Raw genomic sequence first — 15,478 nt, forward strand, 5'->3', positions numbered from 1 at the left:
TTTTAACCAGCCCAGATATCAGGCGTTAAAGGCTAACATTCCCCCGCATCACTCTTTCCTATAAAAATACTACAGTATTTTCAATGAGAGTGTAAACAAACACTTGTTTCAGGTTTTATTTACACTGGAGCTGCCCGGCAAAATTCCCTGCTTCATCTAGCTATTTGTCGTGATTCCAAGTTAAGTTTTTAAAAGTGATCCTTTCTCTCTTCAGTAATTCCTCCTTAGCGTCTATTTCCAAGGCCTGTTTTTCCCATTCTTTATTTTTCCCCAAGACGTATTTGTCTGAGCCACTTTTAATCATAACTTTTTTTTTCTGCCTGTAAGAGTAATAATATAAGAATCCTACAAGTCAGAAATAAATGTTTAGTATATTGCTGTCGGCTCTTCGAGCCTTCCTTTTTCCTTCCACTGATCCATCTTTGAACCAGCACTCGTCATTTGTAAGAACACAGGAAAGAGCGCCTAAAAAGGGGAAGAGACCCGTGGCATGGGCGCAGGAAGGTGTCGTCACGCGAGGAGGAGGAGGTGGTGGAAAGTTTACAAGAGCGAAGAGGCGAACATCCTTGTTTGTACAGATGATCGCCTGCTAAGCTTAATAGAGGAGAACGGTGGTCTGCAAGTCGTCTCACTGAGCCAAAGCGGGAAACCCAGTTGGATGGGTAGAGGCTAAAAACTCAAGTAAAAGGCTAGAGGAGCCGCCGGGACTGGGTGGGGTCACCGGGCGCCCGCCTAGCCTCGGGCGGGAGCCGGAAGGGCGGGCCCCAGGGGGCGGGGGCCGAGCCGATGTGGGCGGGGCCGAGCCGGAGCGGGCCCGGTTGGGGCGGAGCCTGGGGCGGAGCATAATCGGAGTGGGCGGGGCCGAGTCAGGGCCTATTCCCGTTGGGGTGGAGTCTTGAGGGGGCTGCGGCAGGAGCAAGGGCCGGTGGGAGAGCTGACCCCTCCAGGGCGGGGGCCCAGAGCAATGGCTGTTTCCTCACGTGGAGGACTTTTAAGGAACACGTGAGGGAGGGAAGGCAATGTCTGTGGAAAATCTACCTCACAACCCTGGCGTCCTGCTCCAGCCCCCGGGCGACAGCCCGCTTGCTGTGTTCCCGGGGTCTTTGCAGCCACGCGGGCCGTCTGCGCCTGCGCCCGCGCCCGCGCCCAGGGCTCCCCGGCGGGGCGGGGCCGCTGAGGCAGGGCGTGTCTCCCGCCGGCGCGCGGGGGGCGGGGCCGTGGGGGGGCGGGCGGCGGCGACCCTCGGCCTGACCTGCCCGGGCGCCGGGTCTCGTGACGTCACCTCGCCGTGACGCGCACGCGGTAGGAAAACTGTAAGTGTCTGAGGATTCCTGCCATTCCCCGGGCCTGCGGGGCTCGCCCGGCTGCTCGCATCCCCGGAGTCGGTGGTGGCCGTGGGTTCTGCTCCTGGGGCGGTCCGGGGAGACGCTGAACGCGGTGACGGGACAGGTCCCCGCCCGGGCCGGGAGCGCGCCCTCCGCGGCGGGAGGGACGGGCGTGTGAGCAGTCGAGGCCGCGCCCCGGCAGCACCGCAGCGTCTCCCCTGGGGCCGTGACCGAGGCCGGGGAAGGGGGAGTCCGGGGGGAGAGGCCCCTTTCTTTCTTCCCCGATGGGGCACTGGGTTCCCCTCTGCACATACTGAGTCAGGGGTGCGGGGTTCTTGCGGAGACCCCCACCCCACCCCGCCGGGGCTTCCTCTGGGGTCCCGCGAGCGACCAGGTGGCTGAGGCAGAGCCACTTGCAGAGATGACCACTTGCTGCCTCAGTGTCCTTTTCGCGTACACTGGAGGCTAAGCGGCCTCCGGCCTCCCTCCGAGGCAGCCCCAGGGCCGGGCGCGTCGTGAGAGCACGCGAGGTGACACTAGCATGTGACCGCGCCAGGAGAAAGCGAACAAAGGCAGTGGGCTACTCTGCGGACGTGGCGACCCGCAGCCCTCTGACAGAGGTCTCGTGGGCCGGGGTCCTTGCCGCGGGTCTGCCTCCCGCCTTTCTCCGCCCTCTCTGATCCTGGACCGCCCTCGAGCCGGACGGCTGATCCGAACGTGGTGGACGGGGGCCAAGAAGGCGCTGGAAGCGTCACCGCAGCGCTCTCGGCGATGATGAGGCCCCGCCGTGCGGGTTTGCAGGCAGAACTCGGAGCGCCCCGGAAGAGGCGCGGGGTGCTGCCATGTCCCTTTGGAACGCCCCGCCGTCGTAGCTGCCTGCCCGCCGACGCGTTAGTGCTGTGCCAAAATCGTTCTCAGATGCAGGGCAAGTGCTTGTCAGGAACTTCGAAGGGCAGAGGACCGGGCACCCCCGGTGTATTTATTCAGGAGACTGAGAGATCATGTTTCTGTAGAGTCAGCTCCAGGGCCTAATACTCTTCCGTCCTAGTTTGAAGGGCCTTAGACTGGCGACGCAGGGGTTCGAACCTGTGTTCTGCTCGTTACTAGCCTTTGCGTCCAAAGATGCGTCACCCAAACTTGGAACTTGAGCTTTCTCCCTGAAATGGGAGATGACGGTATGCGTGGTGTCGCTCTCCTGAGGGTCGGCTGTGGTCGTGAAGGTGAACACGAGAGGCTGGCTCGGTTCGGTGTCGTTATTAAGAAACTCACGCCGGTTCCCTAACCTGGGGAAGAGGTGTGTTGTGCTTTCAGAGTCAGGTCCTGAGTCAGAAGCGGAACTAGAGCAGCAGATGAGAAGGCGTCTCCAGCCTGCCGGAGCTCACGTTTCCGCGGGGCATCGGGGCATCGGGCGGCAAGGAGCGAGTACGTGCTGTTATTTCAGACGGCGGTAAGTGTGGCGAAGCAGAGGAAGACAAGGCCAAGAGGGGGAGAGCAGGGCAGGTCGTTTCAGAGGGGCTGTGTCTGGGGACACCTCTCAGAGGGGGTGGTAGTTGAATGGATTGACGTGAGAGGAAGAGCCTGAGGTAAGAGCGTGTCAGGCAGGAAGAGTCATAGCAGTAAACCTTGCCTGGAGCTTACTGTGTGCGAGGCCCTCGTCCAAACGCTTAATGCAGTTTTTACAGCCTCCTGAGGTCTGTATTACTATCTCCATTGTTGTCAGTGGGGACCCTGACACACAGAGGGGTTAAGAATTTGCTCCGGGTGGCACAGCTGAAACATGACGGGGGCCGCATCGGAGTTTGGGCAGCGCGACTTCAGAGTCTGGACTTGGAAGGACGGGACGGCTACTGCCTTGCGTTGGGAGCGACCCCGGCGCAGGGCGCTGAGGGGCGGCGAGGCTGGGGTGGCCAAGGCATGGCAGGGAGAGAGTGTCCAGAACGGAGCGAGGAGGGGGGAAGGTGGTGGCCGGTGGCGTTGGAGGGCCAGGCAGCTCGGGCTCTTGTAGGCGTGGGGCAGTGAAGATGTTGCTCCAAGTGTGACGGAAAACCACAGGGAGGTTTTTGCATCGCGGGAATAGCGTCCGACTTCCGTGCTCTCGGCTGGAGAGTTAGCCGGAGGGTCGTGGAGGGAGTGGGGAGGTGGGAGGGTCTTGCTGCCCCCTGGGCAGAGACGGTGCGCTGCACCTGCACTAGGGAGGTATTGGCGAGGTGATGGTAGGTGGTCAAAGTCGTGGGAAGCTTCTGAAGCCAGGAGTGCTGGTGTGGACTTGCTAGTTGGAGGGTGGGGAAAAGGAAGAAGTGATGACTTCTCAGGTTTTAGGCTGGAACAGCTGGATGGATAGTGGTGCTGTTTCCCGAGACAAGAGAAAGGGGTTTGGGAAGAAAACCGTGCATTCAGTTTCGGCCGAGTTTTAGATGCCCGACAGACAGTGACAGCTGTACCGGCGCTAGGAATAACCGTAAGCAGCGTGTGAGCGTGAACTGCGTGCTCGATGGGGCTTTAAGCGTGTTTACACATGGTAGCTCGTGCACCCTTATATCATAGCTGTGTGTGCCAGGGGCCGTGAGGGTCCCCGCGCGCTTTACGCGGGAGAAGACAGGCACAGAGAGGTTCGAAGTGACCCGCCTGCTGGCACCCAGCTGGGCAGTGGTGGAGCTGGGATTCAAGCCCCGAGCCCTCTGACTTCCAAGCCGTGCAGTTTATCCCTGTAACGCCCTGCAAGTCGACACGGTGCGTAGGCCCTTGGATGTCTGGGTGTGGAACTCAGGGGATGGTCAGGGCTGAAGACACGCGTTTGTATTTCTTAAGAGAAAGCCCTCCTTGGTTCCTCATTAAGCCTTGATTGGCAAGAGGAGAAAGGAACCCAGGCAGTTGGCGCCGTGCTCACTGGCCTTTCATTACTTGATTCCGTGCAGGCGGCCAGCATCCAGTATTCCCCTCCGTGAGGTGCAGAGGGTGAGGTCCCCGTCTCTCCCACTTCTCTGTCTAGCCCCGAATCTGGTGCTTGCCGTGGAGTAGATGTCAGGAATGACTTTATATGCAGGATATTGGCTGAGGTTTGGGGCGTTCAGAGATGAATAAAACATAGCTCTCTTTCTGGAGGAGCAGAGTGTGAGGAAGGGCCCGTGGGGATAAAACCAGAGCAGACGGAACCCGCGCTGATGAGCTCATCCTGGCCTCTCGCCGCCCCGCCCCGCCTCCGCCCCGTATGCTTGAGGGCTGGGGCGGTGAGGGGTCAGAGGGGCAAAAGAAGGCCTGAGCGGTCGCGGATGGATTTGAGCTTCCCCAAGAGTCCTTTTCAAGAAAAGAATGACTCAGAGCCTTGCCTCGTTTACTATATTTGCATTAGTTTTATTTGGCAACCGTATAATTTTTCCCAAGTGAAATACAGTTTGATATTTGAATATCATGGTGGAGTGATGAGTTTTTCCAGTTCTGTTACATCCGTGTTGACAGGGCCCGCTGGTGAAATAAGGGAGTTGCCTTAAAATGCTGCAGCTTGCATAACAGAGGGCGATGGAGGGGTTCTGTGAAGTGTTCAGGGAGGTTTCCGCCCGGTTACGTGAATGAGGCCAAAGTTCCACACAGCGGAATGAGTCTGAGTTTCTCTGCTGCTCATCCTTTAACACTGAGCTGTATTTCTTGTCAGAGTAAGAGGATCTGGTGATATTTGTCATGAGTGGAATTATGTGGAAACACAGGAACTTGAACCATACATACAAAAATAGGTATGTTATTTCTGTGGATTTCTTTCGGGGCATACGATAACCTCCATACACTTATCACAATTTTATTACTTCCTAATGTGAGTATTTCACATCTGAACCATTACAGATTATATATTGATAAATTTATACCATTGTAGATTTCATGATTAATTTCAGAGCTTTTCCCCTACAACAGATACAATTATATTTTGTTTAGCTTTTTTAGCTTTCAGTGGGAGAGTTGATCTGAATAACCAAGTCCACCAGAACTCTACAACAGGAACCCTCCACAAGTATAAAAGTAGAGATGTGCTGTCTCATTTTGCAGTTCACAAAATCTTAAATCTGCTATTGTAGAGTCCCTAAATTTAATGGAGTTGAAGTCATTATCACTATTTTTTTAACCACAATTGCAGTTAGCTTCCTTAAGAACATTAGATATGGTATAAAGTAGAATTGCATCTTAAGTGGCCTGTTGATGGCTCAGGCTTTGTCACTTTTTAAGTTCAGGCTCTGGGAGAGCAGGTTGACAATTATTTAATTGTGTCAGGTAGCTCCCGGCAGAGGGGCAGCGATGGTCAGCTGTCCTGTTTGAAGACAACGGAAGCCACTCTTTCTAACACTGACCAGCTGAAATATAGCATCCTAGATAACTTATCCAAATTGCGTTTAAAATTTATATTTACCTAGGCAGATTTAAAAACGACCATGTTAAGAGTACCAATGTAAGTACTGATATTATGGAAATCGTTTCTTGTAGAAAACCATGTGTCTAGCCCAGTGATGGAATGTAGTAGGCATTAAATGTAATTCTTAAAATTCTACTTCGTATGGTTTCTTTTATTTATTTATTTTTTTTTTAAATTTTTATTTTTTTTTTAACATCTTTATTTGAGTATAACTGTTTTACAATAGTGTGTTAGTTTCTCCTTTACAACAAAGTGAATCAGTTATACATATACATATGTTCCCATATCTCTTCCCTCTTGCATCACCCTCCCTCTTTTTGAATTATGGTTTTCTCAAGGTATATGCCCAGTAGTGGGATTGCTGGGTCATAAGGTAGTTCTTTTCTTAGTTTTTTTTTTTTTTTTTTTTAAATTTTTTTAACATCTTTATTGGAGTATAATTGTTTTACAACATGGTTTCTTTTATTTTTGCACATTACCTTCAACATATATATTTACAGTAATAGCTGAATACTAATTTGTGTACTTTTACTTAATATTTTAAAATGTTTGAATATGTTTAATTTTAATAATTTAAATAGATATGTAACACTTAATTCTGATTAGTTTCATATTTGGTTGCTTAGAAATTAAAACGTCGAGGCTTGTTTTTTTTTTTTTTTTTTTCTTTTTCACGTAGACACTAACGAATAAGAATTAGTAAGTCTGGGTGGAGACTAAGCTTTAGTGACAGGTTAACCAAATTGTCACCCCAAAAGAACTCCCAAGAAGAGAATTCTTAGAGAGGATGAAGCAAAAACAGCATGTTGATGGTGGAGATAATTGAACCGTAACTCCCTACCGTACCTGTAATTCTTCTTATGACGTTACTGTCCTACAGACAGCATTCTTTTCTTGAGTTCTTATATTGCAAAACTGTTAGTTTTTCAGACTGCATTGTAAGCCACCAGTGTGTAGGGAGAGAGAGAGAGATATGAGATAAATACGACTGGAAGGTAGTACTGTGGCTGTAGCTCAGTGGCTCTCAACTGGGGATGGCCTTGTCCCCTCCCCAGCTCACCCTGGGGACATCTGGCAATGCCTGGAGACATCTTTGGGTGTCACAGCTGTGTGACACTTTCCCGGGTACAGGGAAGGTGTGTGGGGGGTGCTGCTCCATGCATCCAGTTGGTGGCGGCCAAGGATGCGCCTAAATGCCCACGGTGCACAGAACCACCCGACATTGAAACATGATCTGGTTCAAGTGTCAACACTGCTGCTGTTGAGAAACCCTGCGATGTATAGCTTTCTTCCTTTCCTTTTTATCCCCGACGCTTTAGAAATTGAAGGGGTGGTTTTAAGTGGCAGACACCCGACTCGAACAAAAGATTGTGTTGAACTGCTCTTAGTCCATTTGGAGAGCTGAGCCAATTTGGTACGTTTATTGCATGGAAAAGAATTCTTGGAGCTAATGGCCTAGTGGTTGCCAGCGTGTCTAGTGTGTTGGGTATGTTCTTAGGCGTGAACTTTTTTTCTTAGTAAAGTTAATTTAATTGGGGCGTTATATAATCCTGGGTTGTAACAAGTTTGTTAGTATGAATCCTCTTCATTTTTGTAGGTGTGGAATTAATTATCTCCCAGTTACATGGGTTTCTCTATATTTGAAAAATCCTTTTCACATTAATTTTCATATGTGATTGTCGTGAATTCCCCGTGAAATGTGTAGGGTTTTCATTACCCCACTGTTTGACAGATGAGGAAACAGACTTAGGTCAAATGACTGGTCACGTGTATTATAGCAAGTTGGTGACAAAAGTAAATCTAAGACTCAGAGGTCCGGACGCTTAGGACACTTTTAAAGTTACTAGTTATCGTTATCTCTTTTAATCTTTCTGACAGTCCTGTGAAATAATTCCTATTTTATAGACGAGGAAACAGGTTCAGAGATATTAAGTAACTTATTCAAGGTCACCAAACTCATAATGTAGTTTTGACTGTTTCCTCTGAGCTATACTGCCTCTCCGTGGATTCTTCTCTAGAAACAAATTGGACAGTTCCTGAATGAATTCACCAAATCTATGCCTAACCTAACTAAGTAGGCCTCTTGGCACTGTAGGTGAGGGAAAATTCTCATCTGCCCTCTTTGGGTCTCTAGCTGGGCCTGAGAATTAAAGTGACATAAAACAGATTAACAGGAGAAAAACATACACATTTTATTAAACTTTTACATATGCATGGGAGCCTTCACAAGAGAGTGAAGACCTGAAGAAGTGACCAGAGCAGGAAGCTTTTGCACATTTTAGACAAACGATAACTGTGAAGAGTTGACAAGACAGAGGGCTGTGGGCCAGGGATAGTGAGTGGTGAGGAGGTAACAGCAAGATAAGGGTTACTGTAATAAGGTTTGTTTGTACAGATTTCTCAGCCCTCAGTTCCCCGCCTCTGCTGATAAGAATGTCTTCCTCCTGGTACAGGGAAAGCACCTTTCACATGGGAGTTTTATCTCTTGCTTTCAGGAGGGACAAAGGAGACTCAGAGTGTCTTTCTTGCACCCTCTATTTCTTAAGTGCCTTTAGTTCAAAATAACTAATATGCCAGAATGGCAGCTCTTGCGGTGACATTCTGGTTTCCTTTAACACCTAGTCAAATGTTCGTGTTAACTTGAATCAATTGGTACTTCAGTGTTTGTAATCCTACTCTGACTGGACTTGAGTGGAAACCTCACGGAGCTTTGATAAACCGTAAGGTAGCACTACTTGCCATTTAGAATTTATTTTTTGAGGACACTAAGTCCAAAAGCCGTCCAAAGCATGGCCCTCCGCCGTATCTGAGTGTACTTGGGTCAGGCAACCCTCTCGCTCGATTCACTTTGCCAGTCTGATAGAGGGATTTATATTTGGGATAGGACTCCCATTCATTCTAATTTTCTAATTAGAACCTATATTACTCTCTTCAGCCATCTTTTATGTCAAATTGAGACAGTTTTTCTTACTTTTTCTCCATGCTGACCTAAACCTCAAACTGACTTGACTTTAGCAACAAACAAAATAACATAATGGTTGGGTTTTATTTGCCGTTCTGCAACATTTAGAGTTCATCTTACTCTAAATGAGTACATACATCATTTTTGTGTGGTGGTAGGAGCTGGTGATGGTCACTTTATTTTCTAGACTGAAAAATTTAAGAAGAGATGATCAGTTTACCCAAGTGAACCAATCTGAAAGATAGGGTTTAGAATTTAGGTTTTCAGATCTTAAAAAACCAAGCCACACTGTCATTTCTATTAGATCAGAAAGAGTATCTACTTAAATATTTGCTCAGTTACCATTTTCTTTGAAGACTATTTGATGATAATTCTTGATACAAGTTTCAGTAATTGGAAATTTTAGTGTTTCATATGATACATCCATCGGCTGGGTTTGGACCATTGATGGTGTGAGGTGTGGGTCTGGGATGGAGAGGAGAAGGAAAGGGACCCCTTTGTTAGTACAGTTGTGTATTGGGCTAGAAGGACTAGACTTAGACTTAAAAGGCAACGACTCTCAACTTTCCATAAAATTGAATTATTATAACAGAAATATTTTCCTTACCTTCATGAAGAAAAATGCTAATAACCAAGTAACCATAATATTTATCATATTATTGAAGGAAGAGACCACCACTCAAGTGTAGCTAAATCAAAGCTGAATTTCATACTTGCTGAGCAAGGGAGAATTATGCTTGCAGAATATAGTCCTCAAAACAGGCAGAGATGTGCTTAGGTAGGATTTTGAGGAAGCATGGAGTTTTAGGATTTTAGGATTTTTTTTTTTTCAAAAGTGAGACAATTTAAGGATTGGTTGACTTTAAACTTGGAGTTTAGGGACTGGCCAGCTTTGAGGAGCGAGGGTACTGAAGGGGGGGCAGTTCCTGACTCGCTTACTTTCTCAGCTGTGTACTTAAGTGGAAATATTGGGTAGAGTTTAAGGATTGATTGATTGGGGCTTATTTAAAACCGGTTCTGTGTTTACTTGTTCCCAGCTTGGGACAAGAGCCAAGGAATAATCTTTTCCTTTCTTGAAGTTGAAGAATAGGTACTTTAAATTTTCCACGTTTATGTCAAACCTTTGTTAGCAGTGGTGCTAATATAACACTTCTGATTTTGCTTTTCTCCTGAAACTTAAAAGAAAAAAAAAGTGCAGTGAATATCATTTGTTTCCTACCTAGTAGCCTCAGGATTCTATGATATTTGGGACCCAGGCTGTTTCAAGGATTATTTTTACATGTAGTGAAAAAGGTAATATGTGATTTATGGAAATACTTGAATGCCTTAGACATTACGGTGAAAGCTGTGTGACTTTTCTGTTTACCTTCCTCTCTTGTGGGGATGTGTTGTGTCAGATGCCTGCCACAGTTCGTCCTGATGGAGGCTGAATTATAGATCTAAAAGCTTGCTGTGTTTGCTGTTATCGAGGTACCTCCAGAAGTGATCACCTTTTGAAAGCAAACTGGCAATTATCCCTACCAACATTTTAGAAGGGTTCACGATTATATTGCATGTCTTTTATGTAAGGGAGGCTGAGTCACGTTAGTATCTGTAAATCATTTTACCACAACTATTATATCAGAGTACCATTCGTATAAAGTATTTTGGTTTAATATTTATTTTGAAATATTTTTATGCTTCAGAATGAAATAAAGAGCTATTTATGACTATTTCTCGGAACTGTGCCAAAATGTTGGTCTTTTTCTAAATTGATCTCTCACAGTAAGAGTTTAGTTTTAAAAATGTTTTCCTCTGGAGATGTTAAAATCAACTCAGAGGGCATTATTTATCCTAGAAGTTCAAGAAGGCAAAATGAGTTGTTGGTGTACTTTGTGTTTTGTACCGAAATTTTATTTAAAATAGCATACGTGCTGTATTTACACGAAATAAGCTCATAATATTTAAAAAAGAATGGGTGCTGTATACGTTGTGTTTACAGGCTTCTCCTATTCCCTTCCTTTTTTTAAAAAAATTAATTAATTTATTTATTGTTTGGCTGCGTTGGGTCTTCCTTGCTGTGCGCGGGCTTTCTGTGGTTGCGGCGAGCGGGGTGGGGGCTGCTCTTTGTGGAGGTGTGCGGCTCTGGGCACGCAGCCTTGGTAGTTGTGGCTCGTGGGCTCTAGGCATGCGGGCTCTGTGGTTGTGGCGCGCGGGCTTCGTTGCTCCACGGCATGTGGGATCTTCCTGGGCCAGCGCTTAAACCCGTGTCCCCTGCATTGGCAGGCGGATTCTTAACCACTGCGCCACCAGGGAAGTCGCCCTATTCCCTTCCTTAACCTACAGCTTTTGTGTCTTACCTCTGCCTTCCAGATGGATATCATCCAGTGCTAAAGCTATAGTTGTGATTTAGATAAAGCATTTTTACGTGAAAGCTCTTTGAAACCCTGAAGCCTGATTCTTGTTTTTATTTATAGTCCAAATTTCTGACCTGCTATGAGAGTTAACCTTAAGACGTTAATCTTCATCTAGTAGCAAAATTAATGTTATGATGTTCCTTATGAAAGAGCTGTTGATTACGAAATGATACTCAAGCATATTCAATCCTCAACATTTCACTTTTACAAATTTATTCTAAATAGGTACTTAAGTTTTCTAGGAAAACGTCTATGATGCCTGACCATGGTTACTGGGATTATTCCTAGACTACCTACTGTATAAAATCATGATTCGAAGTGTGGTTTTTCTCTGTGCACATGCAGTGAATAGTCGGGCTTTTCTTGCCTAGTGGTATGATGAAAAAAGAGTCTTAGGCTAGGTGATCTTTTGTAATAAAATGGAAAAATACAGGGTTATATGCACTTCAATAAAAGCCTTGTTTTCGGGACTTTGCTAATATAATGGATATAAAATGGTATCACATAGGTTTAATTTGCATTTATTTGATTACTAGAAAAGTAATTAAAAGTAATTACTCAGCTTCTCTTCATTCACTTGTTAGCCACATGCATTTCACCTACACTTGCCAGATTTAGAAAGTAAAAATACAAGACACTATAAAATTTGAATTTCAAATAAACAACAAATAATTTTGTAGTATAAGTGTATACTATGTAGTAGTCGGGCCATGCTTACACTGAATTTTTTTCATTATTTATCTTTAATTCAGACTTAATGGGGCATCCTGTATTTTATCTGACCACTTTGATTTTATTTTCGGTGAATTGTCTCCTTGTCTCTTATCCAGTTTTCAATTGCACTTCCTGTCTTTTTATTGTTATTTTTCAAGAGTTCTTGGGATACACTGGATGTTAAATCCCTTGGTTTTTTTTAGATGTTGCGAATACATACTCCCAGTCTTTTGCCTGTCTGTTAACTTTGTCTAGAACGTCCTTTGTTGAATAACAAGTCCTTAATTTTGAGGGACTTGTTGTTATTCCTTGTTAAATTCCATCAAAATTTCCCCATGGCCAGGTAAAGCTGCACTTAAAAATACAAAGTCTCAGCTCCCTACAACAACAAAGGTTTATTTCTTACTCATGACATGTCGGTGGCTCTGTTCCACGTCGTCTGTTCCACTAAGCCAAAGGAATAGGCTTTTTGGAGACGTTGCTGTTCTATGGCAGAAGGACAAGGATGTGGCTGAATCAGGTGCTTGGACGTGGCATGTGTTACTTTTGTTCATATTTTATTGGCCAAAGCAAATTAAATGGTTGAGCCTGAAATCAGTCAGGCGGGAAGAACCGTCTCAGGTCACGTCTCAAGTCACGTGGCCTGCCCTGACATCACTGGGGTGTGGTGGTTTAATCCTTCTGTCATGCGTCAGGTGACCTCAAGGTAGCTCACCTTGAATTGAGGGAAAGACGGATATGCCACGGAAGCCAGCAAGTGAGGGAGGAGAAAAGACAAGCTTAGGATCTATGACGGGACTGTCTTTAGTTGTGGTTGCTTTCATGCGGTACTGACTGAAGGCAAACAGACCTGTTGAAGTTTTGAGAGGATTACATTGGCAAAGATGCCACAAGTTTGGCCTGTAAAAGCCTGTGGTGGGCTTGACATTGACACCTAAAGCAACCCTTGACCCCCAAATTGGCACCGGCTCTTTGCCACGTCTCTGGAGCGCATAGTTTTCCGTATCCACTTCACATATGGCTAGAAAGGATGGTGGGAATTAAAAAAAAAAAAAAGAATTTTCCAGAGGCAAAGCCAGGCTCCAGCAGACAAACTGACGAAGGAGATCCCTCCTCTTCCTCCCAGAGGACAGGCCTGAGTTTAACCGAGGGTCTGGCTTCCCCAGTGGAGGGGGCATTCTTCGCCTTTCTTGTCCGGCCGTATCTCATCGTCGGTAAGAATGTGTATTTGCCATTCTTTTCTTTTCAGAATGGGTGACTTAACTGAATTCATCTTATGTTCGTTCCGTTGTATTTTGGGTGCTATGGTGGTGGTGGAGAGCAAAAGGTTCCTGGTCTGTTAGTTTGTAGGTCACTGGGCTGGGATGGAGCCATGTCGATATATGTTGCAGAGATGGTGCATTGCCCAGAGATCGTAGACTCTGGGTGGAATCCGGTAATTGGATGGGTATCCCTTTAGGAAGGAGAAGACTCTTCCAGATTCGGGAGAAGGATACCCTCTCACCTCTGATATTTAGCTCGGCCTACAGAGAAATTGTATTTCGTAGGCTCCTTGTGGGCAGATGAGGCCACATGTCTTAAGTTTTGGCTAGTGGGTGGGAGTGGAAACGATGTGTGCAACTTCTAAACCACATTTGTATTCAAATCTGCTGTTCGTCCTGTTCTTTTCCCCCACCCACAAGAGCGAGGCGTTGCGAGCCAGCTTCTGTCCTCCAGACCAGGGCAGTCAGTGTCCACCGGGGCTGGTGGGACAAGACAGAAGGAACCTCAGTCCCTGGACCTTCCTGAGACCACCTGTCTGCCCCTGAACTGTTACACGGGAGAGAAGCAAACTCCTCTTTCATTTGAGCCACTGTATTCTTGGTTTTGTCACGGCAGATTGGCCTATATCCTAGTTAGTACAGATGGCAATGAGGTTAGCAGGAAACAAACAGGGAAAGTTAGATTTGGAATTGTTCTTAGTGATTTTTTTTTGTTCAGTTGAAGTTTTTCATTTATATAGTCTTTCTATGAAAATTTATTTTTCAAACTGCTTAGCCAAGAGTTTAGAAATAAGCTCTTTTACTGGAACCTCACTCTGACGATGATTATGATATATTCCTTTTTATTTCATATGTGTATGTTTTACATGTTGATATACAATTTTGTAGCCTGATATTTTCACGTGATACCCATTTTCTCTGCTGCTTCAGAGTTCCTGTACTTGCACAGTTATTGTTACATAGCATTCACCTTTACCATGCTTTAATTCAAGTGCAATTATTGTTGGCTGCTGTGGACTGAACTGTGTCCCCCCCAGATTCACGTCGAAGCCTTAACCCACCATGTCACTGTGTTGGAGATCGGGCTTTTAAGGAAGCGATTAAGGTTAAATGTGATTGTGAGGGTGGACCCTGATGCTACAGAACTGGTGTCCTCACAAGAAGGGGAAGAGACACCAGCGAGCTTTCTCTGCCACATGAGAATGCGGTGAGAAGCAGGCTTTCTGGATCCCAGGAAGAGCGCTCTCAGCAGGACCCAGCCATGCTGGGTGCCAGCCTCCAGAACTGTGAGGAAATGAAGTTATGCTCTTAAAGCCACCTAGTCATGGTACTTCGTTACAGCAGCCCAAGCTGACTAAGCCCAAGCCCGGGCTTGTAACTGCTACACCACATAGAGAGGCTTTTCTCAGATCACACAGTAGATAGCAAAGCAGACTGCCAAGAAGGGTCCAAAAAAGTCAAGCACCAAGAAAGAATAATGTCACTGAAGCCAGGAGACAAGCACTAATGTCACTGAAGCCAGGAGATAAGACAAGATGTCGATGTTAAATGGACAGGTTTAATAAATTCTTAGTGGATTTTCAGCTAAGAAGTCACATGTATTTTGGAGAGAGCAGTTTTGTGTTTGCAGGCAAAATCCAGATCTCAGGGGGTCGAGCAGTGAATTGGGAGTGGGGAAGAGGAGCCGTAAAAATAGTGAGTTCAAGCTGTCTTACAAGACACTTGGCTGCGAAGAGAAAAGGGAAAAGAGGACAAAGGCAAGAGAGAGCCGTAATGTCTGGGGCAGTGTATCAGTTTTGTTTGTTCATTTGTTTTGTGATGGGAGAATCTGAGCCTTTGCGTGCAGTGGGGCAGAAGCCCGCTGAGAAGGGGAGGGTGAAGATGGGGAGGGGGCGCGTGGACCAGGGACGGGGTAGATCCCCGAGGAGGCGGGGGCCGCCTCACGTGCCTTCCAGAGCTCCGGCTGGGGTTAGCTTCGGGCAGGAAGAGGGACATCCGCCCTCCGCGCTGCCAGGAAGGAGGTGAGAGCGGGCCTGTGGTGGGTGATGGGAGGCACGGAGGAAACTGAGGGAGTCTGACCTAATGACCTCCCTTGTTCCTGTGGAGGTGATGTCGCTCACTGAGAGGAGGGGAGGGCAGGAAGCGTGAAGAAAGTGATGGAAGCCTGGAATTGTTTCTGTGGCTGTGAGAGAGGGACTGGATTGCGAGCCCTAAAAAAGGATGGATGGGCTTCTGGTGGGGGACCGTGTGTTTGCAGAGTCCCCCGTCGGCACGGCTGGGGCTTCTTATAGAGTGACCTCTGGGTGGCTGCGGCGTGCGCGTGAAGACGTACGTAGATCCTTAGGCTGGTTGAGGGGAAGGACAGGCCGGCAAGCAAGTTGAGAGTTTAGGCAAAGGAGTGACTGCAAACCTGGGTGATGAGA

General features: G+C 46.8%; 1 protein-coding gene across 40 annotated transcripts in view; it reads left to right on the forward strand.

Moving 5' to 3' along the window:
• Positions 1-1,207: 1,207 nt before the first annotated feature.
• ZNF438 (zinc finger protein 438) overlaps positions 1,208-15,478 on the forward strand; it is a 221,383-nt gene continuing 207,112 nt past the window's right edge. For 17 of the 40 annotated variants that reach the window (XR_010839936.1, XR_010839937.1, XR_010839923.1 and 14 more), the window contains exon 1: positions 1,337-2,772. The gene's annotated coding sequence lies outside the window, so the exon portion shown is untranslated. Of the gene's footprint in view, positions 1,314-1,336; positions 2,773-4,366; positions 5,054-15,045; positions 15,077-15,478 lie in introns of those variants that run through there. The other 23 variants (XR_010839962.1, XR_010839958.1, XR_010839938.1 and 20 more) reach the window with 10 other exon arrangements.

Source organism: Kogia breviceps, chromosome 3, assembly GCF_026419965.1.
Source record: "Kogia breviceps isolate mKogBre1 chromosome 3, mKogBre1 haplotype 1, whole genome shotgun sequence".
NCBI lineage: Eukaryota > Metazoa > Chordata > Mammalia > Artiodactyla > Physeteridae > Kogia > Kogia breviceps.